General features: G+C 47.3%; 1 long non-coding RNA gene across 1 annotated transcript; it reads left to right on the plus strand.

Moving 5' to 3' along the window:
* Positions 1-11,950: 11,950 nt before the first annotated feature.
* Positions 11,951-16,023, plus strand: LOC137210443 (uncharacterized). The gene is made up of 3 exons (XR_010936523.1): positions 11,951-12,026; positions 13,537-13,627; positions 15,885-16,023. It is a non-coding gene; the product is annotated as an uncharacterized lncRNA (long non-coding RNA).
* The last annotated feature ends 240 nt before the right edge of the window (positions 16,024-16,263 follow it).

A 16,263-nucleotide genomic window follows, 5' to 3' on the forward strand; every position in this document is an offset into this window, starting at 1 on the left:
CTACTCAGACATTCCTTCTCCCCTACCCCCTCCTTTGTTCTTCCCTCTCTTTCTCTCCCCATTCATCTTTCCGGGATCTCTGCCCCCAGTCTGAATCTCCTTTGTCAGAAGGCAGCTCTGCAGGGCTTCTCAGCTCAGGCTCACTCTGTCGCCTCCATCCCCTGGTGCCTCCTAGACACCCTACCTCAGCAGCTCCAGGAAGGGGGCTGAGGACAGGGGGCTGACCCCTGTCCTCACAGATCTGGTGACCCCGGAGGGCTCCCAAGGGGCTGGAAGCCCATGTCCTCCTCAGACCCTCAACCGGTCAGTGTCCACGGCTCTGGACCATCTTCTTGGTGATTACAGAGGAGCACGTGTTCCTGAATCTATTCTCCTCTGGACTGACTGGTCCCAGTTCCTTCCTCTGTTCTCCTGTATCCCCTGCTCCCTCGCCTCTTTCAGAATGCCCCTCCCCCAACTGCTACATTAACGGGGGCGGCGAGGGGATCTGGTTTCTGATGTGTTTGCTCTTGGATAGTTATGCAGAGGGCAACCCTACTCTGCAAAGACTCCCTGGGGAGAGGGCTGGCAACAGAGCCACAGCGCTGGGTCTGCTCTGTGCAAACACACAGAGAGAGGCAGCCGTGCTAGTGTGAGAGCACATGCACGCCCCTCAGCCCCACCCCGTCCCACAACACATGCAGGCACCGACACACAGACGTAGTCAGGGGTTTAGGTATACACACCAGGAGGAACGTTTTCAAATACACGCAGGAGCAGAGAGAACAGTACAATGAACCCCCTGTGCAGCCACCACTCAGATAAAACAACGATCAGGTACGGGTACGTCCAAGTGACAGCTGTATTTAGCACAAGTAAGTGAAAAAAAATCTATTCAGGATTTTTCTGGTCACATTAATGCAGAGTTGGGTGTGTGGATAATTTTCCCATGAATAATTACACGGGGAGGGCATATTTCATGGAATTGGGTATGAGATGGACATTACTAGCAGTCACAGCATACCCTCAGCCATTATCCACGTAGTGTCTTGCATGTTGATGACAAGAGGGGTGTGAACTGGTTGGGCTGGGGATCTGCGATACATATCATGTGTTGGTGGGTGTGTCCTGAACAGCGAGCTCGGATCAGTTTGTGATGGTAATTGTGTGTGTGAGGGGTGTCTGTGTGTGATGGCTTATTTGGCATGCGTGCACGTGTGTGTACGCCTGGGGCCAGCAGGAGAGTTGTGCAAGCATCAGGAGAAGCTGAGAGGCAGCCATCCTGGCTCTTGGGAGAGACACTCGTGTGTGAAGAGCTCGGCGCTCAAAAGCGGCTGTCTAAGAGCTTGAGCGTCAAATTATAGCCCACGTGGACAGAGGTGTCAGCGGTCGCTGGTTGCTGTAAATACTTCAGTGCAATTGACAACAGCTTGTGGAGGGCTAAGGGAGATAGGGAGGGGACCGAGGGAGGGACAGTGCCTCCTGCAGGGATCCTCTGCCTTACAGTCCTGCCTCTGCTGGATCGAGTGCTGGTGGGGAGGGGGTTCGGGGCACAGAGCAGTGGGTCTGTAACGGGGTGGACTTCAGAGCTAGACTGGTTCTGATAATCTGTCATTTACAGCCGAGTAACCTTGGGCAAATGACTTACCTACTCTGTGCCTCGGTTTCTCTACCTGAAAAAAAAAAACCAACCAATAGAGATCTGTGTGAGGAATTATAGGAACTTCTTTCATCTGAAAGCACTTGAAGCTATACAGACATTAGCTTTTACTGCCTTGTGCAGGATAATGCATGGGAATGAACACAGTGCCCCTCCCATAGGAAACTCTCAATAAACATTAGCCAATGCTGTTAGCCTAGTACTATCGTCTTCATAAGCCTGGACCCATAACTGGAGGTACCACAGCCCTTCCAAATATGCATGGAAAAAAGGCTTCTCAGAGGGCAGCCCGTGGGTCTTTGTGGGTTTTCAGAAGATGTTTTTTAGTTTCCAGTCTTTCAGAGAATCCTGCTGGACAGGATCTGAGAGAGTCTGCCCAGGGAGCTCTCTCTGTAGATCTGCCTGCCTTTATTAGTGCCTTGGCTGCCGCGTTCTTGAAAAGTCCCGTGTAAATGGTTTTCTGCAAACTCAATCCCGTTTAAAATGCGCTAGCAGGGCTGAGAGCTTAAAGGGACCCTGGGGTGAATTCTTTTGTAAAGCATAGCATCTCCTGAATGTACCTATTTTGTAAAGCACAGAGAGTTATAAAGTAGCAGTAGTCAGGATTTCTTGAGTGCCTACTATGTGCTGAATACTCAACACCTATTAATTATAGCCTCAACATCTATTACTTAAATATAGCCTCCTCCTGTGGAGGACAATATCCTAATTTTCGGGAAGAAGAAATAGACGCATAGAGAGTATCACAAACCTACCCATGGTCACACAGCTAAAGGTGCGATGGGAACTGGGTCCAGCTCCTGTGCAAAGCTCACACTCTTTCTGCCATGCCCTCCCCTGCTTTGTCCTGCCCTTCCCATCCCTCCTCCCTTCTCCCCCCTTTCCCCTCCCTCTCTTCCTTCTTTTTTTCTGCAATTACATAAGAATCTTTATTTTGCATGTACTACAAAAGAGGGTAGTTCTAAGAACCAACAGTCACCTAAACCACAAAGACTTCAACAGTGTTTAAAAGGTAGGAGCAGTAGTTGTCACAGGCCTCTGAATTTTTGAGAATACTTGTTAAAAAATTTTTTTATGAACATTTTCAGAGAGAACAGTACAATGAACCTCTTATATATACCCATCATTTAGTTTCAATAATTATCAAGATTTTGCTTCATCTATCCTCTACTTTTTCTGAGATCCTGTTTTAATTTTGGGAGAGTGGAATTATTGCATCAGTTGCACTGGTTTCTGAGCACGCTCTGAACTATATATACCCTTGGAGATGTTTGTTTTTATTCAGAACAACTTGATATAATTATCATATATTGTAAGCAATAGTGTCTTTTCCTGCATTTCTATGGAAAATTATCACAAGATCCTCCTAGGTCTTGTGGTTGCTTAGCTTTTATTGTTGGCTTCCTCCTGCACCATGTTAACTGTTTCCTGGTCAGACCCCTTGAGGAAGGGCGTTCCCGGGACAATGGAAGGTTCTCCAGCAGCCCGTTCTCCAGGGCTCAAGGCAGTTGGTGGTCACCAGACTATTTGCTTTCTTTTGTAAGGATGCAGTGAATCTCTCTCCTCCTCTTCCTCGAGTTAATAATCGTGATAATAGTTAAAATAATAACCATGACTTTCTACAGCTTTGCATTTTTCAGAAGGGCCATTTTCTTTTTTCTTTAACTTTTTTTTTCCCATGCCACTTGGCTTGCGGGATCTTTAGTTCCCCTTTTGAACCCAGGCCCTGGCAGTGAAAGCGCGAAGAAGGACCACTTTCTTAGTGCTCCTGTGAGCGGTCCTGCTTCTCTTCCAATTATTGGCTTTTGTGTGTTGAATTCACCCGTGAGAAGTCCTGTCAGTGGTGATGGTGTCTTGGACAGGTGCTTGGCTGGAAGCACCTGGAGAGAGATTTCCATCCTAGAGGAAGCCTTGGCTTCCAGGTGTGTTTTGTTCCTCCACGACATCTGGACCTTCGGTCATAGGTCTGTTGGATGAGTCTTGAGCACTCTCTGCATATGGCTACGGGTGTGGAGTGTTCCAAGCACAAGTTACTGAGGGAGGTGAGTCCTTGGACCACGAGACCTGCCCTTCTGATGTGGGATGAAGGTTTGCCACGTGGGACAGTGGCTTCTAAAGCAGTTGGCCGAGTAGAGCAGACCATCCTCAGCGTGGCAGATGGTTGCCATGCACAGCCCCCCCGCCGCTGCCTGGGTGGTCGTCTCGTGGGATCGTTGTAGGAGAGTATGGTGGGCTGGCAGCAGCACTATGCCACTACTTCACTCAGCGGCCAAGCCTCCCTACTTCCCGCCAGCTCACATTCCCATCCATCCTGTTTAAAACAGGGCAGGGCACTTAACTCCCCTGAGAAGCCAACACCCCAGGAAAGTTGAACAGTTTCTCCAAGAATTCTGGGACATGATTGCATCTCAGATTGGATTTTCGTTACCTTTGTGTGATACAGTCCCCTCCTCAGTGCTTGTCCTAATTACAGAATTTGATTTATCTTTCATCTCTTTCTAAATTTACTCTAAAATGAACATGGCCTTACCCTGATTTGGCGTTTTCCTCACTGAGTTACCTTGTCTTACCAAATTATCTCTGGACACCAGTCATTCGTGAAGAATTTTCATTGTTCCAATTCCTGAACAATTTTGGGGCCAGTCAATGAATGGCAAGGTGATTTTTGCTGGTTGAAGCTGTGTCTGTCGGCCCTGCGGTGTTTTGTCTGTCAAGTAACCCCCTTACGAGCTATTGAAAAGGTTTCAGAACACTACCCAAGATAATAATTTTGAGCAAAATTAAAAAAAAATAAATGATCTGACTTTAACCATAAGAATGTCACTGCTCGGCACAGACTTCAGTCTGTACGGTCAACACCGAGACGTTGCAGGCCTGCACATTATAGAACAGACGGGCCCTATGAACATCCTGGCTTCACTGGATGCATCCAAACCTTGCCTCGACAAGGCACCCGGAGACCATCCTGGCCTTTGTATAGCACACTGGGGTAAGTGGAAAGGGATTGTGGTCAGAAGCCCCAGATTGTGGGGATCAGGGGTTACACTCACTGTGTGAATGGAATCATGAGATTCAGCACAGGGCTGCCCACAGAGAAGGTCCACTGAAACCAGGAGTAAGTTCAGAGGAGGAATGATTATATCTGGACAGTGGGGTTCTGGAAGATTACCTGGAGGAAGTGGGCTTTGGTCGAAGGCCTTAAAGATTTAAGAGAATCTCCGTTAAAAGCAGACAGTGGTGGAAGGAGAGACTGATGGTATTTTTGAGCACTGCCAGGTGATGGTGGCAGCACTGGGGCAGAGGGGATGTGAGCACAGGTGTAGCAGCGAAGGCTCTTCACCATTTGCAATTGTACAATCACTTTTTTTTTTTTTTTTTTTTTTGCGGTACGCGGGCCTCTCACTGTTGTGGCCTCTCCCGTTGCGGAGCACAGGCTCCAGACACGCAGGCCCAGCGGCCATGGCTCACGGGCCCAGCCACTCCGCGGCATGTGGGATCTTCCTGGACCGGGGCACGAACCCGTGTCCCCTGCATCGGCAGACGGACTCTCAACCACTGCGCCACCAGGGAAGCCCTACAATCACTTTTTAATAACAATCTTGAGAGCAGAGACCCTATCTCCCTTATTCATCTCTGTATCCCCAGCAGGGCCTGGAAGGATGGTGGGTTTGGACACAGGGCAAGGAGAAGGGAAGGCATTCCTGGAGCGGAAGTAGTGTGGGCAAAGGCACAGAGGTAGGAAAGCATGAAACATGGGTTGAGATCAATGAGGAGCCTGGTTTGTCTGGAAAATAGAGTGTGTGCCGGGGAGTTGTGGGCGATGAGGTTAGAAGGTGGGCAGGAATGCTACATTTTCCAGGTTGGGTCTGAAGCCACAGCAGTGATTCCCTGCAGAAAGGCAGGGGAAAGGATTGGGCAGCAGCGGGGTTTGCTGTGTGGCTCATGGCAGGCTGGGGATGGGTTGCAGGAGGCTGCGGCCACCTTCCTGAGTTTCTTTCCAGCCCCTCGTCTCTTCCGGTGTTATGCAACTGGGTGTTGATGGAAGGACCAAAAATGTCATTTTTCCGATGTGGGCAGACACACAGACACACACACATCAATCCTGAGAATGAATTTTTTCCCATTTGTCAACAGCCAGAAAAAAGCTGAAGGTATAAAGTTCAGAACTGGCAGGGCTGGAGGACCAACAGGAGAAGGGCTGAGGATCTTTGAGTTTCATAAGCTGCAGCAACAGTTGGGAGCTGGGGAGAAAAAGAAAGAGGAATTTCCACGAAGCCTCTGCGGTGGCCTGTGGAAGACCACGTGGAGTGCCTGGAGAGGGTATGCGCTCTCTCCTGAGCCTGCACTACACAGGGCGTGGGCACCCGTGCCCATCAAACACTTCTTTGGGTGTGGAGGGTAAGGCCCTCCATGCCAGGGCTGCAAGCACCTGGTCTCATTGCCAGGGCCTTGCTGCCTGGGTTGATATCTTGAGTCCATGGCCTGTCAGCTCCGTGACCTTGAGGAAGTTGCTCCACATCTTGGTGCCTCCCTTTCTTTGTCTGTAAAACAGGAGTCACAACATCTATCTTCCAGGGTTAGGACAATTATATGAGTTAATATTTCCTTAGAACACTGCATGTGGTAAGTGCTCAATAAAAGTTAGCTGTTGTTGTTGTTATTATTATTTTTTTTTTTTTTTCAGTACGCGGGCCTCTCACTGTTGTGGCCTCTCCCGTTGCGGAGCACAGGCTCCGGACACGCAGGCTCAGCGGCCACGGCTCAGGGGCCCAGCCGCTCTGCGGCGTGTGGGATCTTCCCAGACCAGGGCACGAACCCGTGTCCCCTGCATCGGCAGGCGGACTCTCAACCACCGCGCCACCAGGGAAGCCCCTATTATTATTATTATTATTATTATTATTGAGAAAATGGAGGTCAGAGAAAGGACATGATGAGGTTATATACACTCAGTTCCATCTGGGATTAGAATGGCTGCCTTTGGGCTTTAAGGAAGGTTACCTTACTTTCTGTATATGCTGATTAAGAAGTCAGGGAAAGAGTACATATTTTAAAGAACAATTTTTAAGAATTATTAAAATTAAAAAACAAAGTTGATGTTTAAATCTGTAGCTGTCCAAAAGCTCAGGTATCTGGAATAATGCATTAATCAAAGGTTCTAGATAGCTGAAGTTTCACCATATGTGTATTTAGATATGTGGTAGTTGGACACACATGGTAATTAAAAATTGAATGTAAGCACTGCCAACATCGGGAAGATGTCATATAAAAGTGTTTTGTTTTGTAATGTAAAGATCGCTAGACTTGGAGACCAAAGATTTGGGTGCTGGCTCAGCCAGTAACTGGCTATGTGTCTGGGTAAGTATGTCTTCCTGAGACTCGATTTCCTCATCTGTAAGATGAGGATAAAAATTCATTATCAATGATGATGATGATGGTAACAATAACAATACCTATAAATGAGAATCATCACAAGAAATAGCAAAACAGGAAATGCCTGTGTATAATTTCAAAATGCTAAACTTTTCTCCATTCCTAAGTAGAATTTACTTTTTCAAACTTTAGTTTTCCCACATTATTAAATAAGTAATTCTTGTTTACTGTAACAACATTAAAAACTACCATGAGCAAAGAGAAGAAAATTAAAAATCAGCTTAATGTAATTATGTATTTGGTTTCTCCTGAAACATTGAAAACCTGTTTACCTTTAACAGATGTTCAGGAGGTGACCATTTGCATTTCACTTCATTCTTCTCAGAGTCCTGGGGGGCAGGCAGGGCTGGGATTATTAATTTTGTTTTATAGGCAAAGAAATTGAGGCCCAGAGAGGTTCCTGACTTGATTAAAGCCACACAGCTAACTTTGTTTCTTCTGGATGGAGGAGAAAGGAATCCTTTCCAACTAAGCCAGGAGAGCTGGGCAGTGTGGGCAGCTGGGCTACTGACTGGGGAAGAGGGAGAGGGGAAGGCAGCTGGGCCAGACGTGCAAGAAGACATGCGAGCTCAGGCAGGAGCCTTGATGTGTGTGGAGCCTACCCTCTCCAGCTGTGGGTTTGCTTTTCCCGGGCACAATTCCTGGTCACCTCTTACCGGGCCATCCTCACCCTTGGAACGCTCCAAGGATGGGAAGATTTTTAGGTAGATGGAGGAGATGGAAAGAAAGGGACAGGGGCGGGTCCATTAGGTGGTGAGATCTGCACAAGCGAAAGCACGGACAGAAAGACTTCAGGATCAACTGGTCCCTGAATGAATTTATATTTCCCAACTTCATGTCCCCTCTCCCATCCACCAAAGTGCTCCTCCTCTGGTGTCCCTGTCTCAGCAAATGACACCATCCTTCACCTTAGCTTAGGTGTTACCTCTTCCAGGAAGCCTCCCCCGTTCGCTCTGCCAACCTCTGGTCGTGTCAGACTTACCTGGACTGACATCTCTTGAGTGGCCTTGGTCTAGGGTGTGTGTGTGCCCCCACTTGTCCTTTCATGTACCCTCATCACTCCTACCCACCTCCGGACCCAGAGGTTGCCTGTGGGTTAGACCTTTGCTCTCACTGACCAGTTGTGGACCAGAACCACACTCCCAGATTCCCCAGGACGATACCTGTCATACATTCCATTCTGCTGTCACTCTGTTCCCTAGAGGCTAGAGTTGGCCAGGTGTGCTGAATTTCAGTTCAGAAAATCCTGTTGCTATGGCTGTGCAACCTCAGCTGAGAGAGTACTAGGATGTCAAACCTGAGCTTTACAGCTTTGAAAATTTTCAATGAGACAAAAATATGTCGGCATTCTTTGCAAATTTAAGTGTTGTCTTCAGAGGTAAATTTTCATCATCACTATTACTATTACTGTTATCAATAAGGTCTCTCTATCTCTCTCAAGGTGAGAAATTACCTTCTCTATCAAGCTTCACTTTTCTTCGATCTCCTTATAGACAAGTAGACTCTGCTCCTGCACCTGGGTCATCCATTCATCCACATTCAACTGCTTATGCAATCAGTTTCTTCCCTCCCTCCCTCCTTCCTTTCCTTCCTTCTTGCCTTTCCTCCATCATGTATGCTGATCTATCCAGCAACGACCATCCACTCACCATTTTTTTCAACTTATTTAAAATAACCCTCCCCGAAAACAGTTCATCCATTTTTCCCACGCCTAGCCCCCGCCTCTGACAACCACCAATCTGATCTCTGTATCTGTAAGCTTGGTTATTTATTTATATTCCACATAATAAGAGAGATTATATGGTATTTGTCTTTTTCAGTCTGACTTATTTCATTTAGCATAATGCCCTCGAGGGCTGTCCATGTTGCTGCAAGTGGCAAGATTTCATTCTGTTTATGGCTGAATAATATTGCATTATCTATGTCTATGTCTATGTCTATATATCTCACAGTTTCGTTATCCATTGGTGGGCACTTAAGTTGTTTCCATATCATGGTTATTGTAAATATTGCTACAATGAACATGGGGATGCAGGTTGGTTAGTGTTGTCGTTTTCTTTGGGTAAATACCCAGAAGTGAAATTACAGGATCAAATGGTAATTTTATTTTTAATTTTTTGAGGACCCTCCGTACTGTTTTCCATAGTGGCTACACCAATTTACATTCCCACCAGCAGTGCAGGGGGTTCTTTTTCTCCACATCCTCACCAACACGTGTTATTTTTAGTCTTTTTGACAATAGCCATTCTGACAGGTATGAGGTGATAGCTCATTGTGGTCCTGACTTGCATTTTCCCAGTGATGCAGAGCATCTTTTTATGTACCTGTTGGCTATCTGTCTGTCTTCTTTGGAAAAATATCTATTCAGATCTTTTGCCCAGTTTTTAATCCGACTGTTTTTTTGCTATTGAGTTGTATGAGTTCTTTATATATTTTGGATATTAGCCCCTTATCAGATATATGATTTGCAAATAGTTTCTCCCATTTGGTAGGATAGGTCACCTATTCATTTTGTTGATGGTTTCCTTTGCTATGCAGAAACTTTTAGTTTGGTGTAGTCTCACTTGTTTATTTTTGCTTTTGTTGTTTTTGCTTTTGGTGCCAGATTAAAAAAAATAATCTCCAAGACCTCTTAATTTACCCACTATTATAAAGATGGTATGCTAGATAATTGATTTAATTTTCCATCCATCCATCCATACCTCCATCCATACATCCATCCTTCACCATTTTCTTTATACCTCTCACGTTTCTTCACCTCAACTCCCTCAGCACTCTGAGTGGCCTCCCCAATCTCTCAGCCTTCCAATTTAGACATGTCCGTTTGAAATTGTAGGTACCTTCTACAGAGTATCTGTAACCACCTTTCCTAGCTCAGAGGGGTTTTTCTGGACTCTTCAGTTGTCCTTCCACCAGGGACCACCTTGGCCTGGTTTGTTTCCAGAATTTCAGTCATATTGTCTCCTTATTGAATTCTCCCCATTTGCCTGGTCTTTTTGTATTTCATCCAGACTTTTGTGCCTTGTCTCAGATCATTTCCTCTGCCTGGAGCGCTCTTCCTTACGCCCTTTCCTGCTGGTGACTGTCTATTTATCCTCCAGGACACTTAGTTCAAATGTCACTCTTTTGTGACACTGTCTCTTTTGCATCTTTCCACATCACCTTTTCCAGCTGAATTAACCGTCTCTTCCTCTGTGCTCCCTCAACAATTTGTACATCTCTCTAGCACAGCACTCGCCACTCTGAATTTTAATTAATTGCTTGCTTGTCTGTCTCACTGGCTGGAGGGAGCATGCTTAACCCATCACTGCACTCTGGTATCTGGCACAGAGCTGGGCTAGTAGTAGCATCTATCTATCTATCGTGATCATCATCACCGTCATCATCACCTATCCAGCATTTGTCATCTGTGTATCTATTATCTATCAATTATTTATCATCAATCAGTCATTTATCTGTTTATTTTCTATCAATCATTTATCACCTCTATGTTATCTATTTCCTGTCTAATATCAATCTATCTATCTATGGAATGAATAACTAACTCACTCTGTGGGTAAATGGTCTCTGTCCCTCACCGCTGTGGTCTCCATTTACCTAGTCACACCCCACTCTTCCTTGAAAGCTTTGCTCAAATACATGCTTCATGAACTCTTCCTTGATTTCACTGCCCCAGTCAGAATTTCCACTCCCTGTTCTAATTGTCCCAGTGCTTTGTTGAAGGGGAGATGGGGGGGAGGGAGTGGGAAGCATGTGGAGACTGATGGCGCCTCTCTTCTCCTCCCACTTCTCCTCTGTCTTAGCTGTGTGTCCTTATACAGGCCCCTGGCCAGTCTGGCATGCTTGATCCTTGGGAATCCAGCTTCCCCCACACCCCCTACCCCATGTCCCAGGTGACCTAGGCAGGCTAAGAGAGGAGCCTTCAGAGGTGCTGAGACAAAGCTGACCCTTTCCAGGATAGGAGGGACATGTTCACCAAGAGAACTGTCCAAGAGGATGGGCCCAGGCTAAGGGACTTATGTAAATCAGAAGCAAATGGCATGCAAATATTATGCAAATATACATGTGGTTCTCCTGATTGCTTCTTTCAGTGGGAGGGGACCCTTGGCAAGCCTCTTGCCTGGGTCACTGGGAACAGGATGAGCAGGGAACCCCCCCCCCCCGCTTCCATTTATTCTCCTTCCCTCCTCCCACAAGACCCATCATCTCTATCTGTGAGTATAGCTACAGCCAATGCTTTTGTCATGAGTGTGTGGGGCTAGGGCTTCCTATCCCCCTCTCCTTAGGGGTGGGCTGGCTTGTGTCTCCCCTGTCAGACTGGGGAGTCCCTGAGGGAAAGTAGGGGCAGGAATGCTGAGGTCAGCTTATCTCAACCCCGGCTAAATCCTGAGAGGATGTATATGGGGAGAGATCCTTCTGCACAACTGTCTCAACTTTACCAGAGGAATTCTGTCCCTTTATGCCTCACTGTCCCCATAGCCCATGCTCCCACAGAGGAGGGAGACCCAGGGAAGGAGGCTGGAATGAGACTTGAAATTCTTGGTTTGGAGTGTGGCAGAATCCTGTTTTGTTTACTCCACCAAAAAAAAAAAAAAAAAAAAAAGGTTGTTTTTCTCGAGGGAAGAAAAGTTCAAGTCATTTCCATAAACAGGTCCACCTCCTCCCCTGAGCCAGAGAGCAGACTCCTTAGCCGAGGCTGGCTCTTGGTCCCAGTGTGAATGAGTCAGTCCCCACAGGCTGCTCCGTGATCCAGGGCATGTCTTTAATTAAGGGGACAATTGCTTGGCTCTAGCCAACAGGTCCACCCCCTGGCAGATACACTCCATCCTGCGAATCTTCTCGCAGCCTGTCTCAGAGTCAGCCCTCTTTCCTTTTTCTTACTGAAGAGACAAGATGTGGACAAATTGGGATGAGAGATGGGGGAACAACCACCTTCTATGATCCTGTCTGGACACTAGTGAGTGCTTCTCCAAGAATCTGGAGCTAGTAATAGCAGAGATACGCTGGACCAGAGCCCTCGACATCTGTATCCTTCAGTCTTAGAGGGTGAGAGACCAACCCCTCATTTTACAGGGGCCCAGGGATGGAAGGCTCTTCTTAAGGTCACATAAAAAGGCAGTGACAGAACTCGGATGCTAGAATTCTGAGCTTGTGCTGAGTTTAGTTCATTGACTTCCTTGTCCAGTGGGCATTGATCTGAGCAAGCAGTAGATGAATGAGATGATGGAGGCCTGGGCTTCTGGGCTCATCACTCAGTAGGCTATTTTCTCAGCAGTTGTGTTTCCACCTGCAGAAAAGTTTTTTTTTTTCCTTCTTTGTTTCAAACTGTGCTCCTTTTGTGGACAGAGCCTCTGTCTGTTGTTTGGTTCTGCCAGTTAGTGAAGTTCTTGGAGGAGTCCTTTGTCATCTACAAAGGTTGCTAGTGCTGGAGCTGCTGCGCTGGGGTTCCCGGGTGACCCCTAGAGTCTGGGAGGAGCCTGGGTCCTGGGATGCTGAGGATGGAGGGGAAGGGTCTGGGGTGTGGGCACTGGATGGATGGTGTGCTGGGCATTTCCTAGGACTGCTGGGTTCCCAGATTGTCCCTGGAAAAGAGGAGCAGGGCTCAGATACCCAGGACCCGTGGGGAAAGGAGGAAGTTGTGAGGTCTGGAGCGCTTTTCTCTCCTCGAAGACAGCTGAAAGCTGGGGATGTGTGCAGGGAGAGCTGTGCCCCACACATCTGCTTCTCCAGCAACTCAGCCAGGACTGCTGAGTCCCTTCTAAAGGGTAACAGATGGACCGCAGTGCGGGCACTGGAAAGCAGCGCCAAGTCCTCCTATCATGATCACAGTCTGAGGCCCGTGGTATTTGACTAGCAGCAAGGCCTGACAGGGAAGTGGTGCCCCGAGGCTGCCTGTGCACCGGGATGGCTCCTTCCATAATGGGCCTTGGGAACCTGGTGTCTTGGAAGCCAGGTATATACCTCCGTCCACATATTCTTATCTGGGGACATCCTGGATATAACGTAGTGAAAGGTGGGGTGGGGCCATAGGAGGTATAGTGGCCTGGGTCATTGGGAATGCCGTGTGTGTGTGTGTGTGTGTGTGTGCGCGCGTGTGCGTGTGCGTGTGTGTGTACAGGGACATGTTTCACCTCTCAGCATCTCCAGTATTGTGTGTAGAGGTTAAGCTTAAGGGCACAAGGTCTGGAGCTACAGTACCCAGGTTCAAATCCTGACTCTGCCACTTACTAGTTGTATGACCTTAGGCAAGTCACTCCACCTCTCTGTGTCTCAGTTTCCTCATCAAGAAAATGGGGATAACCTACCTTATAGGGTTGTTGTGAGATTGACTTCATGAACACTGGCATCTAGTAAGAGTCATTTGTATTATTTTGCACAACAACACTTCCTGTCAGTCTCTCTTATGAGTCTTAGGACTGGGGTTGGCAGCAGCTCCACAGATGTTCACTGCTTTCTCTGCATTTCAGAGGAGACCTGGATCTGGGGAGCAGCATGGTCCAGTAGAGCAAGTCCAGGCTTATGCAGCCAGGTAGACCTGGGTTCAAAGCTACTTATAAGGTATGTAACCTTGGTTAAGTGACCTCAGATCTCTGCACCTCAGTTTTCCCATCTGTAAAATGGGGACAGTTCTTATCTCATAGAGAAATTGTGAAAATTAGATGAGAGGACATATGAAATCTCCCAGCTCACTGCCTGCCAAGTAGTAGCCTGTCAGTGATTAATGTGGTTTGTTTCTTTTTGATTTTCAGAATGGCTACAACAGAGCTGAACTTTTACTCTATGTGTATCTCTTTAATTGCAACGATTATTTGATTGGCAGTGATAATAACATTCATAATAGTAATATATCCCCCCATACTGTTGTTTATTGATTACACATTATTCATATATATCATCACATGTAATCCTCACAATAGCCCCGTGAAGTACATGGTATCATTATCCCCACTTTTAAATTTTTTTGCATGTCATAATTTTTTTAAAACTTTTAATTTTATATTGGAGTATATCCAGTTAACAGTATTGTAATAGTTTCAAGTGCACAGCGAAGTGACTCAGCCATACATGTACATGTACCCATTCTTCCCCAGACTCCCAGAAACATCCAATCCATTATCCCCCTTTAAAGATGAGGAAAATGAGGCACCTTAAGAAGGCAAGTGGCTTCCGACAAGGCACCAGGCGGGTTTTGCAGAGGGATCCCCTTTCCAGCCAAGCAGAGGCCATGGCTCAATTGGGTCCGGGGTGGGGAGGAGCGGGGGAGCATGTGCTTATGCAAATGGATGAGTGCTAATCGCTTTCCTAATGGGAAGCATGCGGGGAGATAGGATCTGCAGCAAAGCGGAAAGGCCTTCCAGAAGAGTGGAGTTGGGAGAAAACCCAGAGAAATCTGGGAAGATAAGGCACTGCCCTGAGAACTCACTGCACTGTGGGCGGGCGCCGGGCAGTGAGTCCAAGGCAGGCTGGGATGTGTGTAGTTAACCGACTGCTTTGGGCCAGGAGCAGCTTGGAGAGCAGGGTCCCTCTCCCTGAGCCAGACCCACTTGCTGGACAGCCTAGCACAGAGTTCCTGGATACCTCCTCCTCTTTACTTTGCTCTGTGTTGGGTCCTGGTGTCATCCAGACACGTCTAAACCCTGCCTCCTAGAAGAAGAGTTCAGGAGAGTGAGGACCTGGGCTCTAAAGCCAGATCATTTGGGTTCAAATCTAATTTCTGCCACTTTACTAGCTGTGTGAACTTGGACAAGTTACTCAACCTCTCTGTGCTACAGCTTCCTCATCTGTAAACTGGGATGTTATATGTTAGTGATGATGCTATACTGAGGATTAAGTGAATTAATCCATGTAGAAGGATTAGAAGAAGAGCTGAGACATAACAAGTACTGGACAAGTGATAGATGCTGTTGTTATTATTATTACTTTAGAAAGCTAATAAAATTTGGCCAAGTCCCTTCCTTGCTTAAAACCTTTCCAGCGTGTCCCATTGCCCTCGGGCTCCAGCGCATTCTCAGCGCTGTGGTCTGCATGTGGCCCCTGCTCATGCTTCAGCTTTCACTCCCTGATCCACTCCCCTGCAGCCACCCTGAATGACTTGTGTTTTCCTGAATGTTCCATACTCTTCCCTCTGGGCCTTTGCATATGCAGTTTCCTTGTCTTGGAGTTTCCCCTTCAAAGGATGTGCCTTCCCCCACACCCTATGTTTTTGGCTGTTGCCAAGGAAGCTTATTTCTGAGGCCCATCAGATTTTGATACCTACGTCCTCATGGCCTCTCGTGTCCCACTATCCCAGCACTTGCCACTGAGTTGTGATTGCTCAGGGTCTATCTCCCCCATTGGGCTGGATCGCCTCTCTGTACCCCGTGCACAGAGCAAGTCCTGACCCAGAGGAGTTTTGACAAGCGTTTGTTGAACAAATCTAGAGGGGAACTCAGACAAGTACCCCAAGCTAACTGCCCTGACGTCCTATCCGGCTTCTATAGACGAGACAACACAATCTGAGAACACGGCAGCTTGATGGGCAGTGGAGGCTGGTGGTTATGGAACAGGCTCTCCAGACAGACAGACTGGGGTTTGAATCTTGGCCCAGCTTCTTGTGAGCTCTGTGACTTTGGGCAAATTGAGTAACCTGCCTGAACTTCAATTTCTACCTGATAAATGGGAATAAAAATACACACTAAGCATGAAATGAAATAATGACTTAAAGTGCTTTATACCATACGGGGCACACAGTAAAGGCCGTTAAATGGTGACTGTCTGCTTCTCCATCGTCACGATCCGTGCCTAAAGTTGCCTATCACACGTGCTGTCTTTATAGCCACAACCTCTAACCTGGAGGCGGCAGCCAGTGTGCGAACTGCATTCAGAGGTAGTAAAGCATCTCTGGGCACTGCCTTTCACACCGTCAGCAAGGAGGGGCCACCTGGGAATCTAAGTGGAAAGAGGACCAGCTCGGTGATCAGACCTCCACCGGCGGCCCTGCAGGACCCGGCCACTTCCAGAGATCTCTTCTGGCATTTGGATTCCAAGCCTTGGTCCCCTGGATCCTAGAATTTGAAATTGTCTTACTCTCTCTGAGATTCTACTGTACGATGAAAGCCACACCGTGTATGGGCCAAAGCTAGCATGCATTCATTTATTCATTCCACACTTACTGAGGACTTGCTCTGTGGCTGGAGTTGCGGATACCAAGACTG

Source organism: Pseudorca crassidens, chromosome 2, assembly GCF_039906515.1.
Source record: "Pseudorca crassidens isolate mPseCra1 chromosome 2, mPseCra1.hap1, whole genome shotgun sequence".
Taxonomy (NCBI): Eukaryota; Metazoa; Chordata; class Mammalia; order Artiodactyla; family Delphinidae; genus Pseudorca; species Pseudorca crassidens.